The 11980-nt window shown below is 33.1% G+C and overlaps 1 long non-coding RNA gene across 2 annotated transcripts; it reads right to left on the minus strand.

The window, feature by feature from the left end:
- Positions 1-3297: 3297 nt before the first annotated feature.
- Positions 3298-8107, minus strand: LOC144837949 (uncharacterized). 2 transcript variants are annotated; one of them, XR_013611582.1, is made up of 5 exons: positions 7695-8107; positions 7111-7492; positions 6200-6257; positions 5274-5302; positions 3298-4867 (listed from the first exon to the last, which is right to left on the minus strand). It is a non-coding gene; the product is annotated as an uncharacterized LOC144837949 (long non-coding RNA). The 2 variants fall into 2 exon arrangements; XR_013611581.1 differs by lacking the exons at positions 7111-7492; positions 7695-8107 and having other exon boundaries at positions 6200-6514.
- Between the last annotated feature and the right edge of the window lie 3873 nt (positions 8108-11980).

The raw sequence follows: 11980 nt of genomic DNA on the forward strand, positions 1-11980 counted from the left end.
GACAGAATGACCATTTGCACTTTTTAGGCCGAAACGACTTTCGAACAGAGTTAACAGCGCTTTAGCCTTAGAATGATCGCGAGGCAGGTTGTCCTATGACTGAAGAGAATCGGCAGAGATCGGTATTCCCCGAGGTACGCGAAATTATAGGTGGTTGGTTTGATTGGTGGGATTTGCTTGCAGGTGAACGTAGAACGTTAATTTTTGCTTCATTAGGTAGTTTAGTAATTTTTCTATAATAGATTTTAAACTTGTAATTTGTACTTCACTTTTATAATTTGCAATTTTACCGTATTTTCAGACATAAAAAAAAATGGATGTGCGGCTTTAAATGTAAAAAAACCAAATTATTTTAAATGATAAACCTAATAAAAGTATAACGGTATATTGTTCATATATATTAACTAACGTTGAACGTCATAAAATTCAATGAACAAGTCGATTTAACATCCAAAAAATGAATTTTTACCACCATATTAAATTCGCACAAAATCGTGACTTGTTTACAAACAGCGCCCTCACAATGTATGAAATCAGTGATGCGTTACCAACGCGGCTCTCCGACTGTTATGGTATAAAATTGATTCGCCATTTTCCAACACATAATTTACCAAAGAGGAGACATTTCACCAATGCGTTCACCGGCGACTAAAACGCGTCAGTCGCTAAGTGTTTTGCGACGTATTGTAAACTAATAACCCCTAAGTTACTGAAAAAGTGTAATGTAGTAAAAAAACACTATTTTCTGACCGATTTTTTAGAAATTAGTTTTTGGAAAATATTGCCATATCTTCCCTGTTCTTTGTATGTAATCACTTTCAATTAGCTCCACTTTAAACATGCTATAGCTAGGCTTAGTCTCTAAACCGTAAACAGTATCTGTACCTCTCTGTCTTTATTCTTTTTCGTCAAGACCGTTATGTGCCACGGAAGTCCACGCTTTCCAAACCAGTCTCTTTGGCTTTTGCGGTATTTACGTGGTACAAACTTTATTGTGACTGTGACTTCATGGAGAGCGGACGTGTTTTTTATTCGCTCCGCTAGGCTGCTAACTTTATGTTAATTGAGCAGCGGGTAATATGAATACCTAAACCTCCACGCCCAGGTGAGGCATGCATGCAATAGTTACCGAGCACGTTAAACATACTGAAGATACAATTGTACTGTAGGATAACCAATCGAATACAATATGGCAACAAAAACTAGATCAAAAGCGGACAGTGAGGACAAGTTGGACACAATTATAGGGAAACTAAAGAAACTGGAAATACTAGACTCCATTAACGAAAGGCTCGTCATTTTGGAAGAGGATTTCAAAAACATGTGGCAGAAGGTTAAGGATATGAAAGCATCCCAAGAATCACTACAGGCAAATTTAGATGAAAAGGCAGACTCGCAGGATATGGAAGTACTACAAAATCGGGTAGACGAACTGGAAAATAGGCAACGGAGGAACAACATAGTTATTTTTGGCATTCCAGAGCAGTCGGAAGGTAATAATTGTTCAGATTATATTCTAGGCTTCTTTAAAACATACCTGAAAGTGGATAGCAATAGGCCTATGGACATAGAACGAGCTCACCGTACCCCGACATTCCTGCCCACAGGTGGTAAACGAGCCAAGTATCCGAGGCCAATACATATTGCCTTCAATAAATTCACCGACAAAATTAAAGTAATGAAAGGAGCTGTAAACTTGAAAAACAGTCCCTTTCCGGGAAAAAAAGTTTGGATAACGGATGACTTTACCCCAAATCTGAGAACAAAGAGGAAGCGGTTGTGTGCCAAACGTAAGAGACTGTTAGAGGAGAAACCCGGCAGAAAAGTTTTCTTAAATTACCCGGTCGTACTAAGAATTGTAGAAGAAGACGGGAGTTCGAGACTAGTGCAGTAAATCTGTCTGTATATGCTGTACTTTAACTTTAAAAACATAACTCTGTGTCGCAATATGATATATTAATTTATCCAACAATGTACTGATATTGTATGTATGCCTGTTAGGGGTATATCAGTGATGATTGTATTGATACTTATCTTTTTTCACTTTTTTTTTTGTTGCTTAAAAAAGAAAATTAGGCTATTATTATATTTGAGGAGAATTTACGTTTCGGGGGTTTGGAAGGGGGAAGGATATACGGGGTCTTGTTATCATTTGTTGGGTGGGTTTTCTTTGTTTCTCTTTTTTTATTTTATTTTATTTTTACTCTATAACAAAAAAAACCTGAACACATATGCTAATTTTAACACGAGGTATGATAGAACAATTGGTAATCTGAATACAAAAGCAATACGCATTGTCACAGCACGTGGCTATTTTGGACTGCGATTACATACAAATTTTACTTTACCTAATGATCTTGGAAAATGTAATTGCCCACTGACAATTAGTAATAAAACTTACTGGATACTTGAGGTTAACACTAATTACGACTCATTCATTTCGGCAGGAACATGGTGTATAGACATTGTTAAGCCCCATAAAAACTTTATTTTAAATTATTGTTAAAATAAAAGAAAATATAGGAGAGCAATCAAGTAAACTTATAATCGTCTGTAACAAAAATTTAATTAACATAAAATGCAAATTTTACAAACGTGCTAAAATACAATGCAATAGAATCGGTCTGTTGATTAATGTAAACATATTCCCCGAAGCTAAAACAATTTTTGGCCTGCTATGGTTTATGGTTGTTACACAAAACAACCATTATGACACCATATATACTCTTGCTCTATTATTTTATCTACCGTTATATATAAACAAAATAGGTAAAAAAATAACAATTAAAAATGTCTAATAATAATAATACGCTATCAATAGTTTCAATGAACTGTCGAGGTCTAGCAGAAAAATCAAAACGCAGAGATGTGTTACACTATCTAAAGTCAAAAAAATACAATATTATCTGCCTCCAAGATGTACACTTTTCGGCAGAAACTGAGTCACTTGTTAGATTGGAGTGGGACCTTGATTGTTTTTTTAGTTCATATCGTAGTAATGCAAGGGGAGTCGCAATTTTTTTCAATAATAACTTTCCCTACACTGTTACAAAGCATAAAAAAGATAATGATGGAAATATGTTAGCGTTGGAGGTAAAGGTTGATGATCTAAAATTTACGCTAATTTCAATTTATGGGCCCAACAACGACACCCCCGGCTTTTACGACAAAATGAGGGAAGTTGTTTTAGAATATGAAAACCCACATAATATCGTTTGTGGCGACTGGAATTGTATTCTGGACAAAAAATTAGACTAAAAATTATCTAAAGCTTAATAACCCAAAGGCAAGAGAAAAGATAATAAATATTTGTAGTGAATTTAATCTTACAGATGTTTGGCGGGTTTACAACCAAGATGAACAAAAGTTTACTTGGAGACAGAATAAATTCAATAAACAAGCCAGGCTTGATTATTTCCTAATCTCATCTGAACTAAACAGCAAAATGCTGGAATGTAATATAAAACCAGGTTACCGAACCGATCACTCACTCGTAGATATTAAAATGACGATGAACCAGATAAAACACGGACCAGGCTATTGGAAATTTGACAATACCTTATTAAAAGATATTCAATACGTGCAACAAGTTAAGGAAACGATAAATAGAGTCCGGAAACAATATATACTGCAAAACGAAAAAGATAATAAAGATGCTAATAAAGCGCTGTTTAGCATCAGTGATCAACTTCTTTTAGAAATTATATTAATGGAAATTAGAGCAAAAACAATTTCTTACGGGGCTTATAAGAAAAAGACTGAAAATAAAAAAGAAAAAGAATTAGAAAGGGAAATTGAAAAAATAACACTTGATATCAATAAGGGCGACTCCACGTTAAATGGTACACTAGAACTTAAGTCTGGGGAACTTATGGGTATCAGAAAAGTGAAGATGGAAAGAATAATGATGAAAACTAAACTTAAATGGATCGAAGAAGGCGAAAGGCCCACCAAATTTTTTCTTAATATGGAAAAGAAAAATGTTGTTGATAAAACTATAAATAAAATAGTAAAGGAAAGCAACAATAGTATTCTGCAAAACACAAATGAAATTCTTGAGGAGTCTAGACACTTTTATAAAAACCTTTATTCCTCAAACCACAAAACAGATGACGAAAAAAATATTGTAAAACTTCTCAAAACTATGACTACATTACCAACATTAACAAAAGAACAACAAAATAAAATTGAAGGGCCAATTACTTATAATGAACTTTTAGAGGTCACAAAATGGAAAGTCACCTGGTATTGACGGCTTTAGCTATTAGTTTTTTAAGTTCTTTTTTGCGGATTTAGTTTCCTATCTTTTGAGAGCTATTAACAAGTCGTATAACTCAGGTCAACTGTCAATTTCCCAAAAGTCAGGAATAATTACTTTACTGCCTAAGGGGGATAAACCCCGAGAGTATCTAAAAAACTGGAGACCTATTACCCTGTTAAGTGTCACTTATAAACTTGTTTCGTCATGTATTGCAGAAACGAATAAAATCGGTCCTTGATATACTAATTAGTGAACAACAGAAAGGATTTATTAATGGGAGATATATAGGCGAAAATACAAGACTTATGTATGATATTATGCAAATTTGTGAAAAGAAGAAAATTCCTGGTCTGCTTTTACTGATAGATTTTGAAAAAGCGTTCGACTGCATTTCTCATACATTTGTTAACTGCGTTCTTAAAAATTTTAACTTCGGACAATCCATTCAAAAATGGGTGAAAGTACTATATAAAGATGCAAGATCCTCAGTTCTTGTTAATGGCTTCCTCTCCGAATCATTCCTAATTGAAAGAGGATGTAGACAAGGGGATGGGTTGAGTCCATACCTGTTTCTTCTTTGCGCAGAAATTTTATCCTCAATGATATCTAAAAATAAACAAATTAAAGGAATATCAATTGCAAATCACGAGTATCGATTATCCCAGTATGCGGACGACACTGTATTGTTTCTTGACGGTAAAGACGGTAAAGTATTTTCCAAATTTTCCGGGCTAAAAGTGAATGTGAACAAAACAAATGCTGTCTGGGTTGGTTCGTTTAAAGACCGAGGTGACTCAATATGCGAAAACTATAATATAAAATGGATCAAACATGGAGAGCCTTTTGTATCATTGGGTATTCGGTTCAGTACAAATTTAAATGAAATGGTAGATCTGAACTATGAAGACGCATATAAATCAATAAAAAATACAATGAGACATTGGTCAAAAAGAAACTTAACTGTTTTGGGAAGAATCACGGTAGTTAAGTCTTTACTACTGTCCAAACTTACCTATGTCCTTTCGACATTACCCGATCCCCCTGAAAAAGTAATAAAATCACTTAAGTCAGAACTATATCGTTTCATATGGAAAGGGGTGGATAGAATATCCAGAGATCAACTTATACAAGAAAAGAAATTTGGAGGCTTACGAATGGTCGATATAAATGCATATATTCAATCGGTAAAAATCACGTGGGTTAGACGGTTAGTAACGTCCAATGAGACGGGCTGGGCTCTTTTAGTTCCAATCGTGTTGAATATTCATAAAACTTGGCTCATAGAAGGCGGATCAGCGAAGTTAATCAAATTAGCGAAGGTTAAGCCCTACAATGCATTTTGGCTGGATGTAATGAAGGCGTGGTGCGTATTCGTGAAACACAACATTCCTATGAGCACCGAATCGATATGTAGACAATCACTCTGGATGAATGACAATATTAAAGTCGGCGGAGAAAGTATCTATTATAAAAACTGGAGTAATCATGGGGTGAATTTTATAAATGATTTAGTTGATAGACATGGAATAACTCCATTTAAACAATTTAGTAAACATCATAACCTTAACATAAACTTTCTTCAATATGAAGGCCTAATAAATGCGGTCAGACAACATACGTCTTTAAATCAAATTTCTCCAAAAGGAAAAATAAATAGTCCATTACTACCTTTTAACCTTAGCGTAGTTATTAAAAATAAAAAAGGATCAAAGCTAATTTATAATACTCTAATCAATTCCAGAAAAAAACAATCGAAAGCTAAAATTAAGTGGGAGAAGGCATTGGATACTTTATATGTTGATAAAGAGTGGGAAATTATTAATACCATGTCTTTCTCACTTACTATGTCCACACCACTAATCTGGTTTCAATATAAAATTGTGCATAGAATTCTAGGTAATAACTCCTTTTTGTTTAAAATTGGGAAAATTGACTCACCTTTATGTGCTTTATGTAAAGCAGAAACAGAAACCTTAATACATATTTTTGCACAATGCTGTGAAATTAAAATATTTTGGAGAAAGGTTAAACAATGGTTGAAATCATATTTTAATATAAATGTAATTATTAACCCCGAATTATGCCTTTTTGGAGTTAGAAAAAAAACATTTAAAGCCCTAAATACTATTTTACTAATTTGTCGACACTACATATATAGCTGTAAAATGAGAAAAAGTAAGCCTAATATTGCAAGATTCGTGAATGAGATTAAGTTACACGTTAAACAAGAAGAATATATTTTGAAAACTAAAGGGGAGCATCATACTTACTTAAACAAATGGAGTACTTTCTTGGAAAAACATGAACTTATTGACTGGTAACTTTGCATTTAAAAAAAAAAGACTTAGTATTGTTTTTTTATATAATGTTTTTTAATCTTGAATTATTTATAGACTTTTATCGTCTGTTTATTTAGTAAGTAGGCCTAATAACTATTTATTTGAATAAGAAAGTTATATGTTTAGTTAAATTATTTTTTAATTGAAATATGCTATAAAAAAAAAAAATTTTGACAACAAATTATTTATAGATTTGTTTTTAAGAGAGAAAAAAAAGAAGATTTATATTTATTACATTATGAAATTATTTACATTTTGTTCTTAAGAGAAATGTATATTGTATATTATTATTAATAAGAAAGTGTTATTATTTTAAGCTATTTTTTTAAATTGAAATATGAAAGTGTTCAATAAAAAAAAAAAAAAAAAAAAAACTTTATTGCTCAGTCTAAAACAATTAGGGCACAACCAGGATTCAAATCTCCTAAAATATCATGTCATGCAGCGTCTTGATTAATGGATCTTAAGATATACGTCTCGATGTCTTGAATTAACTGTGTAATTACGTACTGCATGTCATTTTCTGCAGCGCACTTCGTTTAAAGCTTCATAAATTTCAGACAAAAGACATCTGTCACATCTTGCATTGTGGTCATGATCACAGACAGTCTGGTAATCTTTGTCTTCGCAAGAACTAAGAGCTATACGCCCTACAATGATCGGCAATTTCAGAATGGAGAGCGTAGAAACGTTTAGTACGGTCTTAAACTTGCTCTAGCGGTGCAGATAAAGGATATTTAATTGGAATTGAGAAATGCATTTAATTTGAATAAGTTGAAGCAAATGTTGGATCACAAAATTGATATAGGCTCATTTGAGTATCCATAACATCACACGCCGGTGTTTGACAAGTTGGAGTGGCTAATGGCATGTAGAACTCATTATTACTTTCCTGAAAATCAGAATAATATAAAAATTACTACTGATTTTAATTCAATTATTATTATATTTAAAGACCCCTTCCCTGCAATTTTGGACGTTTTTTGGAAAATAATACATATATATCACTTTAAAAACATTAAACCATGTCATTCCTTGTTTTAAATGTACGTTTTATGGTAAATTATGATAAAAAGTGAGAAACAATGCACTACCTAAGTAGCTCGCGGCGATCGACCTCTCATGGACGGTCTTAGGCATAGCCTAGCTAGGCTTAGTTTTGTAGGCCTAGCTGGTAAACATCGGTAACGTACGGTCATCGTACGCTAGCTATATACCTAGCCTGACGTTGTATAGTTGCTGCATTAATTGTCTTTCTATTTTTGCCAGACTCCGTTGATACATTGGGGAAAACCCGGTATTTTCGCTGAAAAGTTAGGAGTCTTCCATTTGTTTTGGCCTCACGATCGATCGAAAAGTGGGCAAATTACAGGTGAAAAACAAAAATATCAATCCGCGCGCAATGCATTTTGGGATTTATAGCGGGCCGCTATAATTATTAGAATCGACTTATTTTTCACATTTTTAACCGTTTAAAGACGAAAAAAGTTATCGCAATAGGACCATATACCGTAGTTCCTCGGGTATAATCCCACCCCCGACTTTACGATTACCTTCGCACGCAAGCATATCCCCGGGCAAAGTCCCAGTGTATAATTTAACATTAGGCCAGAGGTGGGCCTAGGCCTACTGTAGCTAGCTAGGCCGACGTCAATTTCTCACCAAAAAAATAGAGTAATTTCTCTGAATTTGGCTGACTTAAAACTCATTAAACATTGTTAAGTTGAAAACAACCTTAAGGCTAGCATGCCCCGATCGTCACGTTTTGTACATCCTTTCGCCGTCGTGTACATTCTTTCTTGTTGTTTACACTACTCTGCATGCTTGATTACCATAAAAAAACACCGCCCTCTATACCGACCGGCTTGTGCAGTAGAGTTTGTGTCACATGCAACAACATGCGATTTACACAGAGAGCTCGAGCGTGTGGGTGAACATGGAGAACTCGTATGATCGAGTTCATGTCGATTTAGGAAGCTAGGCCTAGCCTAGATCACATTTTAGGGTATTTTTTAAGTAGAAATCTCGGGGAAAATCTATACGGTAGGCATAGCACAGGTAAGACCAATTAGGCCGTGTAGGCCTAGATGTCCTGGCCGTCTAATTGCTAGGCCTACATCGGAATATAGCTTTTAGATAGCCTAAATCGTAGCTAGAAGAAATATCGTCATTTTCAGTTCATGCAGTGGGAAATCCCCGGGTATAGTCCCACCTCCCAAATTCGGGCAAATTTCACGTACAAGGGGGGTGGGATTATACCCGGGGAACTACGGTAGTATTATTTTTACATTAAATATAGTTTGTGATCTTAAATTAGATCTAAAAAACGTAGGGAAGGGGGCTTTAACTTACAGTTGCGTGCGCTCATCTGATCGACGAGACTAGGGCTATTTGTTTCAGCGGTCGAGGTTGTAGGTATTACAATGACTTCAGCATCTTATGGCAAGTTGAACAGATAAAAAGCGTAAAAACATTTACTTACAGGTTCTTGTTTAACAGTTTAAATTACATGAAATATATAAAAATATAAAAATTTAATTATATTTACCTGAACCAACTTGCAGGAAAGTTCCTATTTTCTTTAATATTAGTTGCGAATCTTCTTTGCTAATCGCACTTGGGTCCCTCTTTCCCTTGCTTTGGATGTGATTAGAGAGATCTGGCGGCACACTATGTATACATATGTTGTTATTTCCTCGAGACCAACCTAACCCAATTTCCGATCGATGGAAGGGACAAACAGTCCAACTATGAATATCAGCGGGCAAGGTAAATATGGCTGCTCGACTAAGAATTAGTCGAATCCACAAGTTCCGCCAACAACCGATTTAAAAGAACATGAAGTATCTATGTTGTTTGAACTTAAAGTTATATATAAGAATTGTTGTTAAGAAGTAAATTGTAAGAAGTTAACTAAACTGGATAACAAATCAGTTCCTTTGTCAACATCAATAAAGATATCGTTGTCTATCGAATATACGCTTCGCACTCAGTAAAGTGTTTTGTCTACTGTGGCTAATGTTTAAAAAAAATTTGTCGCACATGAAAAAAAACGCGCTTGTTTTTACCCTACTATTTAAGAGTTTTATATATGCTAATTAGTAATTTTAAATTGGTTAACTGTTAAATAAACACAATGATAAAGTAGGAATTTAATATAAACATGATAAATGACATTTACATCACAATTTAGCACTGTGATTTACTATATAACCAGTTTGGTTATAATGTTTAGAAAACAAATAGTATAATAAATTACATTTATATAGTAATTAATTAGCACTGGGTTTTATCTAAATTTGGTTTAGTTGCAGTGCATTTGTAATGATGGTATGCAAATAAACATTTATTTCTCTTCATGTACAAATACAAAAAAACAACTTACATTATATTAAACGAAAGAATGGAAGTATTTAATTTAAAAAAATATAAAAAAAACTAAAGAACAGAAGCTAAAAACCGTAAAAAAAGTATTTAAAACAAATTGATGTAAAAAGATATAGATAAACATTGAATTTTCTTCTAAAATCGTAGTACTCAAATATAGCATTAAAAATATGAAGTAATTCAAATGAGTATTTACAAAATTGGTCACAAAAGCTTTTTTTTTTGTTCTGAGAAGACTATTGCTGAGAGGCCAAAAAGGATCTATAAGAGCATGTGAGGCTGTGTCATGCACTGCCCAAAGGCAGGCAACAGAGTGGATCTGTTGTGTGTGGGAGGTGGTATCATAAAAATACATGTACCTCCCCCATCACAGTAGATACCGTTGAATGGGAATGTCAAATATGCAATGCCAGATACAGATAAAGTTTTACGTGACTGTTCTTTCTTGTTCTCCTATGTCTATAAAGTTTAAAGACTCATTCCCTACTGATTTCGACGTTCTGTAAATATAAAATACTATATATTACTCTGCGCGCGATGCATTTCAGGATTTATAGCCGGCCGCTTTTTTTTTACTGAAAGAAAAAAAAAATGGTGCAATAGGTCAATATAGTATTTAAATTTACATAAAATGCAGCTTGTGACCTTAAATTAGATTATAAGTGGTTATATTACTAATGTTTACTCTGAAAAGGTGAAGCATTGTAGATTCTATATTTCAAATGTTATTTTTGTTCATCTTCATGAATTAATGATAATAATGTTTAATATGACAAATTCTTTTATAGACCTGACATGATGAAACTCATCTTTACCCTTAAGTGACCTACATAGTTCACAATGAAACATTCTGTCTAAAATAATTGATCTAGTTATTTTTACCATGGTATTTTGATGCTTAAAAGTAGACCAACAGGAATAAAGTGTAATTGTAAAATATTAATTATTTGTACTGGCCTATTTGTGAGTGAATCCCAGAGTATATGAGAATATTTGATATACAAGCATTTACTGAGTTGACAAAATTATGTTTAATCTGCAATCTGTTGAATCATGGAGGTATAACCATGGTTGAATCAATAATAAGCAAATAATTATTTCCATGTTAAATAAACGCAATGATATGAAATAGGAAATATTTAAACACAATGATAAATAATAGGAAACATTTAATAATAATATTATGATACATGAAATTTACATAGCAATGTAGCACTGTGTTTTAATATATAACCAATTTGGTTAGAGTTAAACACAATGATAAAGAATAGGAAACATTTAATAGTATGAAAAATGACATTTACAAAAATCAAAAATAGGAATTTAATATGATAAATTACATTTACTACGGTAGCAATTTAGCACTGTGGTTTACTATAACCAATGTGGTAGAGTAAAACACTGTTTAACTAAAAGCATTTTGGTTACAGTTAAACACAATGATAAAGAATAGGAATTTAATATAAACATGATAAATGACATTTACATAGCAATTTAGCACTGTGTTTTACTTTAACCAATTTGGTTACGGTTAAACACAATGATAAAGAATATGAATTTAATATAAACATGATAAATGACATTTACATAGCAATTTAGCACTGTGTTTTACTATATAACCAATTTGGTTACGGTTAAACACAATGATTATGAATAGGAATTTAATATAAACATGATAAATGACATTTACATAGCAATTTAGTACTGTGTTTTACTATAACCAATTTGGTTACGGTTAAACACAATGATTATGAATAGGAATTTAATATAAACATGATAATAATTATGATATGATACAATATGATTTTCTCCCAATTAGTGAAGACATTTGAGATACTGCATAGTGTACCTAATAAGATCATTTCATTAACATACAGCAATACAGATATGTACAAAAAGAGCAGAACAATTAAATGTAACTGTCTCATTACATCAAGTGACGAATCGCATATTCACCGGTTATTGTTGAGGCGCATAGAGGTTTGCGCAATGC

This window comes from Antedon bifida, chromosome 3, assembly GCF_963402885.1.
Source record: "Antedon bifida chromosome 3, ecAntBifi1.1, whole genome shotgun sequence".
In the NCBI taxonomy this organism is placed as follows: domain Eukaryota; kingdom Metazoa; phylum Echinodermata; class Crinoidea; order Comatulida; family Antedonidae; genus Antedon; species Antedon bifida.